This window comes from Helicoverpa armigera, chromosome 22 (genome assembly GCF_030705265.1).
Source record: "Helicoverpa armigera isolate CAAS_96S chromosome 22, ASM3070526v1, whole genome shotgun sequence".
Lineage (NCBI taxonomy): Eukaryota > Metazoa > Arthropoda > Insecta > Lepidoptera > Noctuidae > Helicoverpa > Helicoverpa armigera.
In genome coordinates this window covers 2421748-2438784 of record NC_087141.1, presented here as the reverse complement: position 1 = coordinate 2438784, position 17037 = coordinate 2421748, and the positions used below count along the sequence as shown (strand labels likewise).

The 17037-nt window shown below is 35.3% G+C and overlaps 2 protein-coding genes across 2 annotated transcripts in view; both read left to right on the top strand.

Moving 5' to 3' along the window:
• LOC110370833 (protein D3) overlaps positions 1-17037 on the top strand; it is a 146518-nt gene that overhangs the window by 109307 nt on the left and 20174 nt on the right. The window lies entirely within an intron of this gene.
• LOC110370818 (uncharacterized) overlaps positions 1-17037 on the top strand; it is a 73794-nt gene that overhangs the window by 40764 nt on the left and 15993 nt on the right. Inside the window, exon 2 of the mRNA XM_021326796.3 lies at positions 1121-1148. The gene's annotated coding sequence lies outside the window, so the exon portion shown is untranslated. The remainder of the gene's footprint in view (positions 1-1120; positions 1149-17037) is intronic.

The following is a 17037-nucleotide window of genomic DNA, read 5'->3' as shown; positions in this document are numbered from 1 at the left end:
ACAGGACTCCTGTAAAACTTCTAGTAGGTAATGTTGTAAAAGCTGACAAAGGTATAATATACCAAATCCTCGGCTGTGCAAGTACCGTTATAAAGTAAATATTGTAATTTGCTTTCAACAGCAAACATACGATACTGACACCTTCATAAGTCTATCACGATATGAATATTTTTATCGAAGCCATTATTCAGCCTCTCAATGCGAACTGACATTACCGTTCTGCGTCAGAGAAATGGGATTTACATTATAATCTGTGATATGTAGTTGAATGCATACGATTGCATACAAAGACACGATGTATCATAGAAATCGTGTAGTCACGCGCCAACGCCTGACGGGAGAACTCTTCCTTGTGACATGTGACGTCACAACCGCATGAAAGTCCGACATGTGTGAATTAGATTTGTTAGCATTCGAATTTTGAACGTTCTTTTTTTATTTTTAAGTCTGCGGCTTGAATTTAATGGCGTTTCTGCGGTTTAGAATAAATGATACAGTTTTAAACTGAATATATGTTTTGCGTATAAACAACAGACTTATTGCTTGTGAGACAATGGTACATATAAATGGAAATGCAAGCGATCAACTTTACAGTTTTTCTAGAAAATAATAAATTTTGCATTTGTTGTTATTCCTCAGTGAATAACATCACGGAGCTATAAAAGAAACAAAGATTGCAACGGCTGAATAGACAATGCGTCAACTTTGACGTTTCAATCGGCGTCACAGATAATAAAATGTCAATTCTAATGAACCAATCTGTCATGGAAGACGATAATAATACAATTTAATAATGATATCATCAATCAGTTATCTGCGATCAGACTTTCTCCGGCGTGTGGTAAAAATGTGGGAACTTTGTACTGTTGTACGTACAACTTTGGCAAAGAGTTTCCGCTATTTGTTCTGACGCGTCTAATATGTGGTGGAATTATATAATCTGTGATATAATACTGCTATTGAATCTATGTGTGCGTTATAAATACTAGAGGCTAATTGTTTATTTCAATAATGTTATTGTTGATTGCGGTATTTTTTTTTAAATTTATTGATATTTTTATAACGTTTATATTGCATGTGTTCTAGCATCATAAATAATTATTATTTTGTTTTGTTACAGGTCAAATCTGGAAAGGACATTGATAATTGTAAGTTTTATCTTTTTTGAAAATGACCACATATTATCTAGCCACTTGCCTACAAGTTACAATGAATGAATAAGTTAATTCAAAATGTGTCGTTACTTAAGAAAATTTTCCTCATCAGTTGAAATCAAATTAAGGAGTTTTACATAATTAGCCTGAAATTTTCCCGATAGTCTTTGCTTTATTTTTGCCTCCACATATTCATTCTCGCTACTCGTGTATGTAAATTACGGATCGTGTGGAAACTGCACGACGTTGTATTCACACCTTAAATAGAGACGAACATTATCTTCTAAACAGTACAATAATATGGTTTTCTAAACACTTTCACTATATATTCCTAGTTACCATTTCAGGAGCCTTAAAGAGTTCAGAAACCAATCTTACCAAGGGTTATCGAATTGCCAAGCTTATTGCGTTCAGGAGGTCAGATAGAGCAGTCGCTTCTTGTAAAACACTGGTACTCAACTGCATCCGGATAGACTGGAAGACGACCCCAACGTAGTTGGGATAAGGCCGATGAAGTCAGGAATCTTAGAATTGTGTCAAACAATAAAAAAGGACAGTTCTATTCATTGTATATCTCTGTCCGTTTCTAATTTTAGTTTACTGATGGGAAAACACTAGATATTTCAGTCCCATCAGTAGGACTAGGTATTTATAGCCTGTAATATTTTAATGGCTTTTAGTAATAAAATAGTTATTAAATCCTACGTCCGTCACCCGTAGGTGTCCACTACTTACCTCTCGTAAAATGTACCGTTCATTGTGTAGGCACTATGTCAGACAACATATAAACACTAGCGTTTAAAGCTGAGGTATTTAACAATATATTAACATAAGTATCCAATAACAGCCTCTCTCTATCCCGGTTAGTATTTAACTTGATTTCACTCGTAACTGCGCCTGAGTCTCGAAGACGTCCCGCACCTGGATAAAAAAATGTCTAACTCTGTTTTCAGTTCAGGGTATCTCCTATCTCCATGCCAACAAAATGTGGCCTACCTATCTTCATCCTCAGGGTATCGCTTATCTTCGTATTCGTACCAATTTTCATCTAAATTGGATCATCCGTTTCAGAGCTAAAGCGTAACGAACCAACCCAATTAAGTAAGAATTTTCTAAAATACGATTTTGACAAAATTATGCTCTATTGCTAGTTAATATACGAAAAAGAAAGCAATATCAAGTCTTTCTAATTAGTTGTACTTACAACTTGGCAAGTTTAAGCTATGAGTAGTGACAGTAAGGAGGTTGCCAGCACAAGGCGATTTCATTTCACCCATTTAAGTATCTGCACATCCGTCAGAATTAATGAATTAATTTAAGACTGAATGTCAATACCTCATTTCTATTTTTATCAAGATTCGATACCAATTCCTCGATCTAATCAAAAACAGTTAGCGAGAAAATACAATCTTCGTAACGAAATCTATGATGTACAAAGAAATCTTAGATACGATTTTTTCATCATCCCATTTTCCACAGAATTGCAAAAGGACAGTTTCGTGATTCCAATGATTATAAAGACGATTACCATTCGCTATCAACCCAAGCAATTATTTGCGTACGATAAGAGCCGACAATTATTGACAAATTACCGTATTGCAATGGCTTGCACCCTCACACGTCGGGTCATGAGTGATTTAACGTATATTACATAGTATAATAGCAGCAAACACAATAGCTATTATGAAATAATACACTTTTACGATTGTCAATTATTCGTCAATCGTGCGTGATGTGAATACGCTATCGTTATCATCACGTCTTCAATCGATTAGGTATTATATCGATACAAATAATCGATCAGGATGTCCGAACGCACGTTTTGTTTGGCCGGTAACGATTTTTTAATCGACTCAAGGTCGCATAAAATTCGGCCTATTGCAACATGGCGGTGAATGTGGAAAATTGTGAAATGCGAATTGTTTTGTAATTAATATACGGAGAAGTGTTTAATTTTCAAGAGATTGTGTGTTTGCCTTGTACTTATATACTAGCCGTTTTCTCGCGGTTTCGGCCGCGTTCCGTGGCAACTACTGCTTGTACCGGGATAAAATACAGCCTATGTTACTCAGGAAGAGAGTAGGTAACTTTCCTAAAGTAAATAATTTTTCAAATCAGTTCAGTAGTTTCGGAGCCTTAAAGGTACAAACAAACAAAAGTATAGATAAACAAAGGTTCGTATTTTGACCAGAACAACCTTTTGTTTATTTCCTTCAAGGTTCCGTCGTGATCTCGGATTAAATAATAATCATTTAGCGAGAAGTTGTAATTAATCACAAGTATTTTGCAATAACAATTGATTTGTATAATCGTGTGAAATTGTGATTTTTCGGACAATTATCAAGTTAAACGTGTTAGTACGAGTAATTGCCGTTTTGGTAGATAAGTAGCTACTAGCGGCTACAACATTCAATTATCATAATGTTCTAATTAAACTCAGTTGCCGCAACCCAACAATTTGTCTGCCAAGAAGTGTTACCAACATTACATGAAAAGGTTTCACGCCAACCGAATCTAGACCTTACTATAATTTCGTTTAAATTAAATTGATTCATAGAACACGCTCGTGATCTATCTATATAAGCCATTTCTTTTATCTAGTCTAGTCACTGAGTAAGGAAAAATGAGCGGAGATGCCATAACGCATCATCTAGGTCAAAAACGTACGATGGGCATGACCGAAACGATCAGTTACGAGTGAATTAACTAATAATTAGTAATTGAGTTCTGGTTTTTTGGGACATCTATCAACGATTTTTGGTATTACAAAGAAATGGCGGTTCCAAAAAAGGCATATAAGAGCGGAGACAGTAACGTTCCTCGTCTCCCGCACATCCACATTTTGGTGCGTTACTTTCTTAGGAGATTTTCCGCTACTTATGGCACCTCCGCTAGTCATTTTGTTCTCCATGAGTCTAGTCATTTTTTTATTAAAATCTTTACGTAAGAGGAGCCATCTTTAAACGATTTATTATTATCTATGATCGTGACGATAATGAATGGACTTATAGCTTAAGCTGACATTTGAAAAAAAAAATCTGCATTGTAAAACCGAGTTCACACGATACGTTTACGTTAATGATATTAAATTGTATTAAGCGTCTCACACTTTCTTTCATTTACACACTCGTAATTAAATCAGGTAACGTCATATTGTTTCGTTGGAGAAACATTCATTAGTGTTATCTTGTATCTGTGAAGTTTTGGCGTTTTGACGGTCTTTATTTTGCGACTAACCTTTCTAATTTGGTTATGTCATGTGAATTTGTTCGGGTATTGCATTTGTTTTATTGTGAAGAGAGTACGGTAAAGGTGTTGCTTGATGAAGCTTATCTATATTCTCTATACATGAAATTGTCCGGGTAACTGGGTTGAGGAGGTCAGATAGGCAGTCGCTTCTTGTAAAACATCGGTACTCAGTTTCATCCGGTTAGTCTCGAAGCAGACCGCAACATAGCATTAACCATTGGGAAAAGGCTAGACAGATGATGACTTTATACATGACATTGGGAACATATTAAACCCTTATGAAGAAGCTTTGATCGTTTTTGCAGAACGCTCTTTAGGTACACCTACAATACTTTAGCACCTACCTACACATAAGCTTAGACTATTTTCATACTTTCTTTAAAATTACATAAGTAATGTGAAATTTCGCAAAGCAAACATACGTACCTAAATTTGAATCAACAGTTACATAGAAAGGTGGTCTTTGTGCAAGCTTTTATCAGTTTCTTCGGTTCAATTTGAATATCGTGACTTTTGCTCAATGCAAATTGATAGAGAGCTCTCAGACTACATAGAATTATGATTAGAAGGTATTGACTTATTACATAATACTTGTTTACCATTAAAAATCATTTTAAGGATCTAAGTGATAAATAAAGATTTATGACAGATCTTTATTGTACGTACCTCGCCATACTTTATTAAAGTTTAAAATGCTGAAAGTGAAGAAAATAATGATGATTTTGACAAAAATACAGCCTTGCCTGAAATACCCATTGTACCTTAATTTAAGATATTTTATATTTATTAAAAAAATATTTTCCAGATTTGCCCAGAAATAAAATACAAAATTTTTCAGCAATGAATTAAAAATTGCTACATAAGATTTTACCAATACATTTTGTGCATCATTTTATACATCAGCAATTTATTTTTATTGCCAAATAATATAAGTATTTTAAACATTGCAAGCTTGCATGTTGTCATCGTGCCCTTGAATTCCGTTGATGATTGACGCGCGGCGCATAGACAATGGGACGTGAATCATTCTATTTTATAGCAAATTGTTATAAGTATTGATGGTCTGTGGGCCATTGTTTATGCGTGTATGGGTCACTCGCATCTGCATATCGAGGCCCAGGCTCTTGTAATCTTAGAATAAAGCAACACGAGTTTTGGCTGAAAAATCCTGTCTATGGAAAACTTTAAAATGTACAGGAAAATATCTTTGAAATGTTGGTGATTTTTAAAATATTTTTTTATCGCATGAAGTTATGTAGAAACACGTCTAAAGTATAGCCAACAATAGCTGTCATCATAAACTGAAGAGCCGCAACTAACGAAATCATAGTTGTACACACAAGTATATTTTCTATATTTTCTCCGACCCGTTCAATGTGAACCTACATTTCAATGAGTCATCAAATCAGTCCCTCGATATATCACGAGGCATCATAATAACAGTCCGCCATCTCATTATCAGCTGTCTATTATGTCTATGGCACCCAACGAAAGTGAACTATAGCAAAAACTAATCGAAACTTTCATTTTCATCTTATTGTACGCGCTAGAGTTGTACCGTTAAAAAAAGTAATCTTTATCATCTGTGCGCGGGAACGTGAAAAGAGGCAAAGAAATCAGACCATTGTGCCAGAGTAATGCGCGTGCTGGCTGATTGCTGCTTAAGCAATTCTATTTTCAAATTTTTTTTTTTTAATCTGTTTCTTTAAATGACCAAGTTTTGGTCACGTTTTCATTGATATTCTATTCAGTTTTCTTTTAAAATCTGAACATTACTGCTCTTGTAACTTTTTTGCAAACCAGACACGGTTCTTTATCAGTCTAGATTACAGCAATTTCAGACAACCGATTTTGAAAATTGATAACTTACAAAACGTGTTCCGTGTCCACTTTATTTAGTAAATTGTAAACCAATACCTTGACCAACTTCATGAGGCAATTTAACAGTAGCGAGGATAACATTCTCATCACTTAACAATAAAGAACTTTTTGTCGTCTCATTGTTGCTATCAGAATGTAAACATTTTTGCACAACCAACAACAGTCATTGACCGTCTCGAAAGCAATGGGTTGCTGGACTCGACACGATTGCAAACAAATGCTTGATAGCTGAATATTGTGTTCCAATTACTTCCTAGATTGTGCAGAAAACAACTCAATAAGAAGCCGCGAGAAATCAAAAACATTGCCACCAATTTACCGATTCTGCGTGAATCGTGACGGTTTGAAGTGTCAGTGACCTATTGTTAATTGGTTGCGTCATTAATTCGACATGGCTAATCTGTGGCGCACTTGGCCTATTCATTTGTGTTATCTGTAATTATGTGCCGTCATTTACAATGGTCCAGCACGCATTGAATTAGATTTGCGAGGATTTCAATAGGCTGGTCGTGCGATGATCGAAAGAGGACTTGAATAGGTCTGATGAACTAGCGTTTATCTTAGATTAATCGTTTATCTTTTAAAAGGATTAGAAAACTAATGAACATTAACAGAACATGTGCGTACTTAAGTGACTCGTCACAAACATCTTGATGTGATTGCCCTCAATAGGGATTTCAGAAAACCGACAAAACTTCACGAGATCCTGTCAAGTGATTTTAATCTGAAGCCGGAAAGAAGGGCTATGAATAAATCCTCCTTTTAACAAAATCTTGACCACAATGGACACGTAAAGTACAATTATACTCGACTGGATCTCAGCAGCATTTCCTTAAACTAAAGTAAACATCGTCTTCGATTCTGCATTCCACAATTTCAAGAATGCTCCTCGCGCATGTTGGCGTATCTTCCAAAGCTTAAGTGGTAACTGAGTAGCTTTGGAATTCACCACTTTCCCACGTAGACATCATCTGAACTTCTCTTCCTAATGCTCCTTACATAATGTTAGTACTACAACGTTTTCGCTTAAGCCAATCTGCATTGAGGGCGATGCCTTTAAGCCAATTACAGTTTTGTTTTTATACGATGGCCAATTATACGGCTCATTCTATAAATTGATTATGCAACGTGTAGTATCATTTGGTTTTAAATTGAATCATATAAACTCGTATTTGTATTATGTAAGTCGAGACGTTCGGATATCGTTGGCTTAGTTTCCGATGCTGTCTGGGAAGTGTTTAATTAAATTGCTGTTATTCCGAGTTGCTATACTCAAAAACCTTAATTCCTCAGGCATTTCAGGATTGTACATAACTGTTATATGTTGAGGAAAATTTTATCTTTTATTCCCTCTTTGTTGAAAGTTCAACAATCGATTCAAAACATCAGGTACAGACATGTGCATTCCTCACCATTCCCAAGTTTATAGACAATCAGTTAAACGAGCGCTTCCTCAACGCCGTGAAATATCAAAATCAACTTCGCATCATCGCATCAGCGTCTCCCGCGCATTTGCGTACAAAAACGCACCTTATCACTGCATTAGGTGGCACCTCGGGAGCCGGGACCACACGTACCCGCGTACCTGCCATTTTCTACTTATTTCTCATTTGCCTACGCCCTGACACTTCCTTGAGCGTATCTATCATTCACTTACGGTTATCGTGTAGCGGGAACTGGACACTGAAGTAATCGCCTGCCGTTTATTTACATTTTGAGATGCGCAGTGATTTATTGTTTGCGTCGACGCCATTGGTCGCGGTAGTGTGGACATTAGTGCTGATAGAAGTTTCTGAGTTTTATTAGCAGCCCTTTGAGCTTTTGATTATCATAATACTTAAGTAGCAGATCAGTAATGCGAGTATCTATGTGCGTTTACACTTCCTTACTTTTAATGGTATTACACGAAGCTTATTAAAGTACAAATTGACTTGCAAGAAATTTTGAGGTTCGATTATAACCTTAAAGGTTATGTTCCAGTCCATTTAAATTCTTAACACTATTCCTTTTCTATTCTCTGTTTAGAAAAGAACTGCTTATTTTGTCTATTACTCCCATCATCATCCTCCGAGCCTTTTCCCAAACTATGTTGGGGTCGGCTTCCAGTCTAACCGGATTCAGCTGAGTACCAGTGCTTTACAAGAAGCGACTGCCTATCTGACCTCCTCAACCCAGTTACCCGGGCAACCCGATACCCCTTGGTTAGACTGGTGTCAAACTTACTGGCTTCTTTGTCTATTACTCCCAACTCATCATGTTATCACAAGTTATAGCTTTATTTGTGGCATGGCGCGAAGCCATGCCACAAATAAAGCTATAACTTGTCACCAAAGAGTCTACATACAATAATTGCCATCCAACCATGAAGTCGTGTATCTAATGTGAGCATATCGTGATGTGTTCCGATACTTAGCCGGTCATCAAATTGTCAATGTGTTATTTATGATCGCTACATTGATATCTGATGGTAAGATCAAACGAAGGTTTCGGTTATTATAGTAAATGGGTTTTATGATTCATGAATGTGTGCTTTTTGGAATTGATTTTGAAGTCTCTTATGAAACAATGAAGGGTTGAATAAATACGATGTCTTGCCTTGGGGTCGCGGGTGTGTGAATGTACTCATCTTATATCCTTCTTCTTCTTGGATAGTCAATAGCAATCGAGCTTTTAAGGGTCCAGTATTTCGCTATGCACTCTGTTTTTGACGCTGATAATATTGGTGGACGAAAATAATTAAAAATGCTCATGTCATCGTCAGAATATAATTTATTCAGCAATGGGGAAAAGAGTTGTTTTTGTAATTTTATATTTGTTTATTTTTCAAAGATCAAGATGCACCTGCATTTTTTTATTCATAGATCATTCATAAGTAGGCCTTAACCATTAGCATACGTAAAGAAATGCATTTTATTCGAAGATGACACATTAGACCAGGTGGCAGACGGTTTTGTTTTCTAATTTATGCTTTCTTTTTGGCATAAATTCGCTCACTTATCACGGATTAGCATATAGGTGTCGCGGTTTGTCCTACTTTTTCTGTTCTAACAAGAAAAATCTGTTTTTAGCTTCTAATTATGGTATGCAACCTAGACCTCTGTAGATAATTGTGAAAGTCTAGAATAAGTTTGCATTCATCATCATCATCATCAGCCTATCGCAGTCCACTGCTGGACATAGGATTTTCGGCTTCTCGCATCAGTTTGTGATAATTTATGAAAAAAGAAATACATATTTTAAAGAGTTACTTAATTCCTTTTAAAATGACTGGTATTGTATAAAAAAGATTAGTCTATGGATATCTAACCTGTTTAGCAATAAATAGTGCGCTACATTCCATTATGAAAGAAATGCTTCTAATGACCATAGACCGTTAATTGCTTGGCGCGAAAAAGCTTAATTATTGTTTGTCTTAGATAACGTGGTTCGTTATATAATACCTGTGTGTAATGACTGACAGTGTTACCTACATTTATGTAACCGTCCTGTATGTAAATTACGAATTATTTATTCGAAGCAAACCTTTTTTGAATATTAATTCTTTTAATTTATTTAAGGCCTGCTGCAAGTTCTTTTTATTTAGCATACCGAGGTGTGTTTATAAATATTTCAGCGTGAGTATTAAATCACTTCGTAGAAGTAAGGAACCTCGTATATCAATGTATCCACAGATTTACACGTCATTAGCCGTTGCAATTTTCAATACGTTTTCACCATCTGACCCGTTTGAACTTAACCAATAAATAGAATTCTAAATTCAAATCTGCCAATAAACAAGCAAGTGCATTCTGTTCGGGTTGCATCGTAAATAATCGTGTAACATCGGACGCGGGCATCTGGTGCCCGTGGGAGCGGCTCGCGCGCAATCTCACGCAAGTGCCCAGTCAGAGAGTCCTAGCTTCCTGGTAGCGTTGTTTATTAAACAATAAATTTTATATTTATTTGAACTAGCCATTAATTCGGTATCCGCCTTTTATTATCATCGGATTGTTCGCACACAGCGGGAAGTGGAGATATTAAAACTGATTGTATAGGAAGCCATCTTTAACTTATCAATTTAGTCTTATTCCACCGCTAGTTTTACACAACAAATAAATACACGTCCATTAAATAAGTAGGCTGGTACTTAACTACGGTGGTTAGCCACCGCGAACCTATTTGTTTATTCGATTCTTGCATAATAACGACATAATAAAACTCAGAGTCGGGCATTGCCATCAATTTTGTTAGCCATTAATCTGGTAAGAAACAGCCATCGACCTGTCTGATTGCAATATTTAAGGATACTATGACTGCTTGCCACGTGATTTTGATCTTTGTTACTACAGATATAGAGTTGTAAATATGTGTGATGTTTGTGTATGAAACATGGGTGCCGCGTGAACGTTTATCAGCCACTACTTTCTCGACATGATATAAAGTAAAAGTAGAAGAACTTGCCGCGTCTGTGACGCCTGCGCCCGCGCCGGTGTCCGTCACATCGTGCTGTAACTGTGTGTTATCATTTATCAATTGGCTGTTATTGCTTTTCATACACACTTATTTATAAGTAGGAATTTCAGTAAAACCATATCAAGGAATAGAAAATACTAAGCGGTTTACAAATCAGAAAATTAAAAGACTAATGACTAGTCCCTAAGCCATCAAAACTTCTCCCAGTACTTATGGTCGAAAAGCATGTCAATCAATTCCTGATAGAACGTTTAATGACTAAGTATATTTAACGCATAGGTATTTCCTATCAGGATAGATTGGGGTTGTTATATAAGTCTAACAGACTATCCTTAGGGTGTGACAGCGGTCTAGGAAAACTTGCTGTCTATGATTTTCCTGTTACAGTGCGGTGTAAAAGCGTCCATTTCGGCGTTAATCAGTCGGAATGCGCATGCGCGACTGTGTGTAACGCGTTAAAACGAGATTGGCTAATTATCTCCGAATTATGTTCTGTCGCTTTCTATTGATTTCTAATAGTTTTTTATCAACTTGTCAAAACTTATTCAATAAATCCTTAATTACTTTAGTGTTTAACGACATTTATTTATAGCCGGAATGTTCGTGAGCATAAATTATGTGTTTAGAAATGTTGTTAATTATTTGTTTCCTATTACTTTACGATTAATAGAAAGAAGTTAAACCTGTCATTATGTAGTTTTTATTTAATTACAGATCCGGGTAGTTTCTTTGTAATTAATATAATAAATTGACTTAAATTTAAAATAATAAACTTCACGAATCACGATGAACGCTACATACCTACTCTATAAACAATTGGTTTTCAATTAGTGTGGGACCGATGAAGTTCAAAGTCGTTTTGCCCTGCCCTTACCCAGTATTATTTCGTTTTATTTCTTATGAAATAATAATTATTAAGTAAAATAAAATTGTAGTAGGCAGGTGTTAAAACCCACTTACCTATGTACATAAAATAAATAACTGACTACTGTTATATACTGACCTTATATTAACCCAGTTACAGGTGTAACACGTGCAGGCTAATATGAGCTTAGAATGACGTTTGGAAATTACACAGGTCGAGTGATAAAAGATCATTGACTTTTGGCCATACTTAGGTACACATATTTCATGTCTATAAAACGGGGAAAAACTTAGGACATTGGATTCTTTTCATGCATTTGTGTAAAAATGTTTCATTTTTGACACTATGAGTAGCTAGTATTCATTATAATACATATAACATATGTATAATTAACATGTCTTCTTGTGCACAAATGTCGTGATTTCTAAAACTTAACGTAAGTCAATGAACTTTTATGGATCTCACTATTACTCACTGATGAGTTTCTGATATGTTAACAGCGGAAAATATTAGATACCTACTTAAGTTTTAATTTGAAAATAATACATCTCAAAATGTCGTAGCCAGATTGATTTGTTAAATGTTATGAAATAATCTTTAAACAGATACTCTGATATGACTTCAATAACAAATTAAACTCTTTATATCTTCTTTATCTAATTATGAGTAGGTAACATTCAACAAGAAAAACACAACACCCAATTTATTCCTAGAAGCATTCCCTTCTAATTCCAGTACCTATAACTAGGAAACGAGCGCTCATTTGCAAGCGAAATTAAACTCAAGTGCACTTCTGAGAAATGCAATCAAAGTCATCTATAAGAAAGAAGATAGATATATGTATAACCTCTTATCTTCATAATGAGAAACTCGTCAGTGCAGCAGTTTTCACTTTTGTTAATGAATACATCTGCATACATTATGATGTCCTCCTCCTAGCCGATTATCGGCTACGGCGGCTGTTCTCATGTAAGGAGATTAGCCAACTACGCAGGACATATTATAGTGCACGAGCATTTGCGCAGACACAGGTGCACTCACTATTCCTTAACTCTCATAGCCCGATGGGACGGTAATCCGACACGACCGGAGAGAGATCAGGCGCAGGACCGACATTTACGTGCTCTCCGATGCACGGGTGTATCAATCACCAGCTTCCAGGCTCCGGGCTGCTTTGTGAAAGTCTTCTAAAACCCACAAAGCGATTTCGGCCCGACTCGGGAATCGAACCCGAGACCTCGTGCTCAGCAGCCGCACTTGCGACAGCTAGACCAACGAGGCAGTTGCATTATAATCTGTGGTTTGATACACTTTTCAATGCATCCAGTGTCCAGTTTTTGTAGAAAAGTGTCGAGTGTAGGTAAATAGATTTTATAAAGGAAAAGTTTTTTTATGAATTTGAAATTGGAGCATCTATCTTGATAGAGTTCCATATACAAAGAAAATAAATAACTTAGATGGTTTATAGAGTAAGAAAAAATAAAGTTTATTTATCTTCTCATGTTTTAGAGAGTTCATATTTCATGAAAAATGTACAAGTTCGAATTGTTAACTTCTTTTTGAGAATTCGGTTAAAAACAAGGATTGGGTGTGCATTTCATAATTTTTTCATTCATAGTACTATAAATTGCAATTCGTGCAAATGCAAGTCAGCGCATTATTGCGTAGCACTCTTTGAAGTTGGTCTGTTTTTTTTTGTAAAGGTCAAGTTTATATTATTTACACAACAATATTATTGTTGATGATGATGTTTCATTCAGTTTCCAATTAAGACCACAAAACTTATATTAAACCGGAATAAAACCTTAAAAGTGTCACATATGCCATTGCTCTAACGACGTGACACCAAACAAAGCATTTACACAATCTTACACTTTCACATCGTGCATCATAAAACCGACCTTATGTGATTGACATAAGGTTTATGTATTAAGAAGTTGGTGCTAAAATAAAGTTGTAAAATACACAATACCCTTATTGTATGGTATTCCCAGGGAGATATCGCGGTTTCCAGAGAAGACCGAGAAAGTCGTCTTTCTTGTGAAGATCTCAGATGTAGATGCTGGCTGTCTATTTAATTGTAGTACAAGATTAGACACAATTAGCCAAGAATTGCTAAAGAGATTGCTTCCTCATCAGATTGTAAATAAATTGTGGCATGCAATTAAGAGTTTGTATTTTTTTGTAATTTTCGCTTTGTAATGTTCGTAATTTGCAATAGAGTTTGAATGTTAACAATTTATTTATCCTCAAGACACTAGTACAACACAGTTTTTGAACAAACAAAAGTGTTTGTGCTGATAGTTCCACATTGGCCACAATCAGGGCACACCCCTATTTTTGCTACCTACTCAAAAGCATAAAGTAAAAAAAAACAAGGTTATTGATTCGTTTTTATTCCAGGCATGACATCTCTTTTGTGAGGAATATTAAAAAAGTAAAAAAAAAACAATGGCGTGACATTAGTTTTGGCGCCAATTTTCCTGTCATTCAATTTTCAATCATGAACTCGGGACTGTATATTTTCCGGCTTAAAATAGCCGGAAAATATACAGTCCTGTTTTTTTATTAGTTATACGTATTCTGCACAGGAAAAAAATGATATTAGATAGGCATGATGTTACTTGTGAGATTACGGCAGATATGGTAGGAGAAAACATGGGTACTGCGCCGACCCCAAATAAAGTTGGCATAAGGTCAGGAAAATGATGTTGATGGATCCTGTATGTTAAATAAATACCTAACCTAAGTTAAGTATATTTTACCTTAATTACCGAGGTTTTTGCTTTATTTTTTGAATAAATTGAACTTTAAACTAGGTAACATTTTTTGATCGATGAACTCACTCAAAAAGTCAAAAGGAGATTCGATTCACCTTTGAACATCAAGAGCACACGACTGGGTATATAATATCGAATCATGGTTATGATGCACTTTACTCCAGTGCAATTTAGCAGCGACGAATTAATTTTACAGTTCATTGCAATCCGGCTGCATCGCTTCCGCATGACCTGTCCTCGTCCTTACAAATGTACAGGGTTGCCAATACATTTCTTATTGAAATACCACGTTAAGAGAATCGGGGTTTTTTTGGTATTTTTATTTATTATGATGCCTTTAAATATATGACTTTTATTGAATTATTTCCTTCAAAAGTTGCGAATTTTTTAAACAACATTTTTCTAACAAAAAGTAGCATGCAGCTGTACTTCATAGATAAGCTGTCTAATACCGTTTTTTAAACAAACTTAAGCTTCATAATATTAAACTATGAATAAACTTTTTGTTAACTTAGCTAGTTAGTGACGGTTGGATAAACTACAGATTTAGGCGTGAACAGTCGTGCTAATAATTGCATTATGTACCTTCCATTGTGTTTGTACTTATCGAATTATACGGAAAACTGCTTGCTAGACAATAAACCTTAAGAAATCTTGCTGGATAAACTTACAGAAAACTGTAAGAAATAAAAGAGGAAATTTTGTTATTAATGTTCTATGAACATCTGTAGGTCAAATTAAATAAAAACAATGATTCATAGCGCTCCATTTCTGTTTAAAGGTCGAGGTATACAACCTTATTTTTCCATATAAAAAAATATGACGCTCAACCCTAGAGGGGTCATTCGATCTCTTTTCAGCGAGGCCTACAACTTCATTTGCCCTTTTATATCTCGGAAGAGGTGTAAGGCCACTTCCATACGTTGGCTATTATAGCCATTGGCCTAGTGTAAAGGACAAGCTATTTATAGCTACGCCTTAAATGGCCATGTCCCGACAATGTCGAGAATATCGCCCTGCTTTCTGAAAGGAGATCCAATTAGTGATGTTAGTGGTAAATGCTGGCTGGTTATGTTGTACAATTGGAATGTAGGTTTGATTTGAATTTAGAATATTTTCTTTATTTCTATGTGTAACATAGGATCATAGACATAATATTAGTAAACAGGACTGCGCATATAAACCCAAAAAACGAGCCGAGTGAAACAGTTAGTACGGAGGCTGTCTGTCCCTTTCTAATAGGGTGACTATGAGATTAAGCTATGTGAGACAAATCCGAATTTGCTAAGATTATTAAACACAGATTAGTATTGAAGTTTTAACTTACGCAGTTTGTGACCTTAAGATACTTATAGAGGCTTTTAATAATTACCGGAAATTAGCAGTATAAAAGCAGGAAGATTCGAAGTGAAGACTGTTTTTTTTTGTATTTCTACTTCATATATAGACTGCTGAGCCATTTATGTCGCCTTTCTTCATTTTTTGGGAAGCTATAACAATAGTACAACAGTTTTAAAATCCATCACCCATATTTTGACTCGTTACAAGAATTCATGGGCACCCTAGTTGTTTGGTTTACGAAAATGTTATTATTAGCTAACCTGTGGAACGATATATTGCAACCACCATAGGATTCACTTTTGCAAGTAGAAACGCAACACTTTTTCACCATTTTAATAGTTTAAATTGATTTGATACAAAAAAACATAAACAAAATTTTAAATGCTGATTACGCGCCAAGAATGTTCAGGGTTACCGCTAGAAAATAAAAAAAAGCAAAATAAAAATTTATGTTGTTTATGTTTTAATAATAAATACGAATAAATTAATGCGATTGTTATTAATTTGTTGACTTACAATTGTTAAAATAAGATAAAAATATAAGTGATTCAATTGTTTTTTGGGAAGACAAAACTTTTGATCACAACATTTTTTTATGCTGGCAAGGTGTTAGAAAGAGACAAACAGCCTCCGTTCGAACTATCCCTCTCGGCTCGGATTTGCCTCTGTGTATTATGCAACCAATTTAGTACCTTATTGCGTTAGAATAGAGTTCATTTTCGTAAATATATATTTTGAGCGTGCGCAATCTTGTTTAGTAATATTATATCTATGCATAGGATATCAACATTATTCGAAATAAATTAAGAGTCCAATTCAAGAAATGTACAATTTTCATTATAGTGATTTTACGGAAGCGATTTTTCCTCTCAATTTTCAGGAAATCGCGAAGATTGCGAAAAACTGAGCGAAAAATCCGCTTATGGGAATTAAAGCTCTGTTATGGATTCTTTTTGCTCGCCTGTCTAGACTTCATTAAAGCGCTTGAATATAGTAAAACAAAAATAATTAATTTTAAGAAAACTTCAAACTCTAAATCACACAAAAGCAATCAACTAACAATAATAACATGGGACAAACAAACAGGTGGCTTCTGTATTTTAATACTGGCGTGATATCAAACTGTATAATTATGTGAAAAGCCATTGTGACAGTGAAAACACATTGTCTATGAGAACTCCTGCGATTATAACGATACTCTGTGGAAATTATTTCCGTCTCTCCGTTATTATTACAATTAATTTTTATGTTCTAGGAAAGCTAAATTGTTTGGTCTTGCCCTTCATGTGTAGAAATTTTATCTAAATTGGTTGCA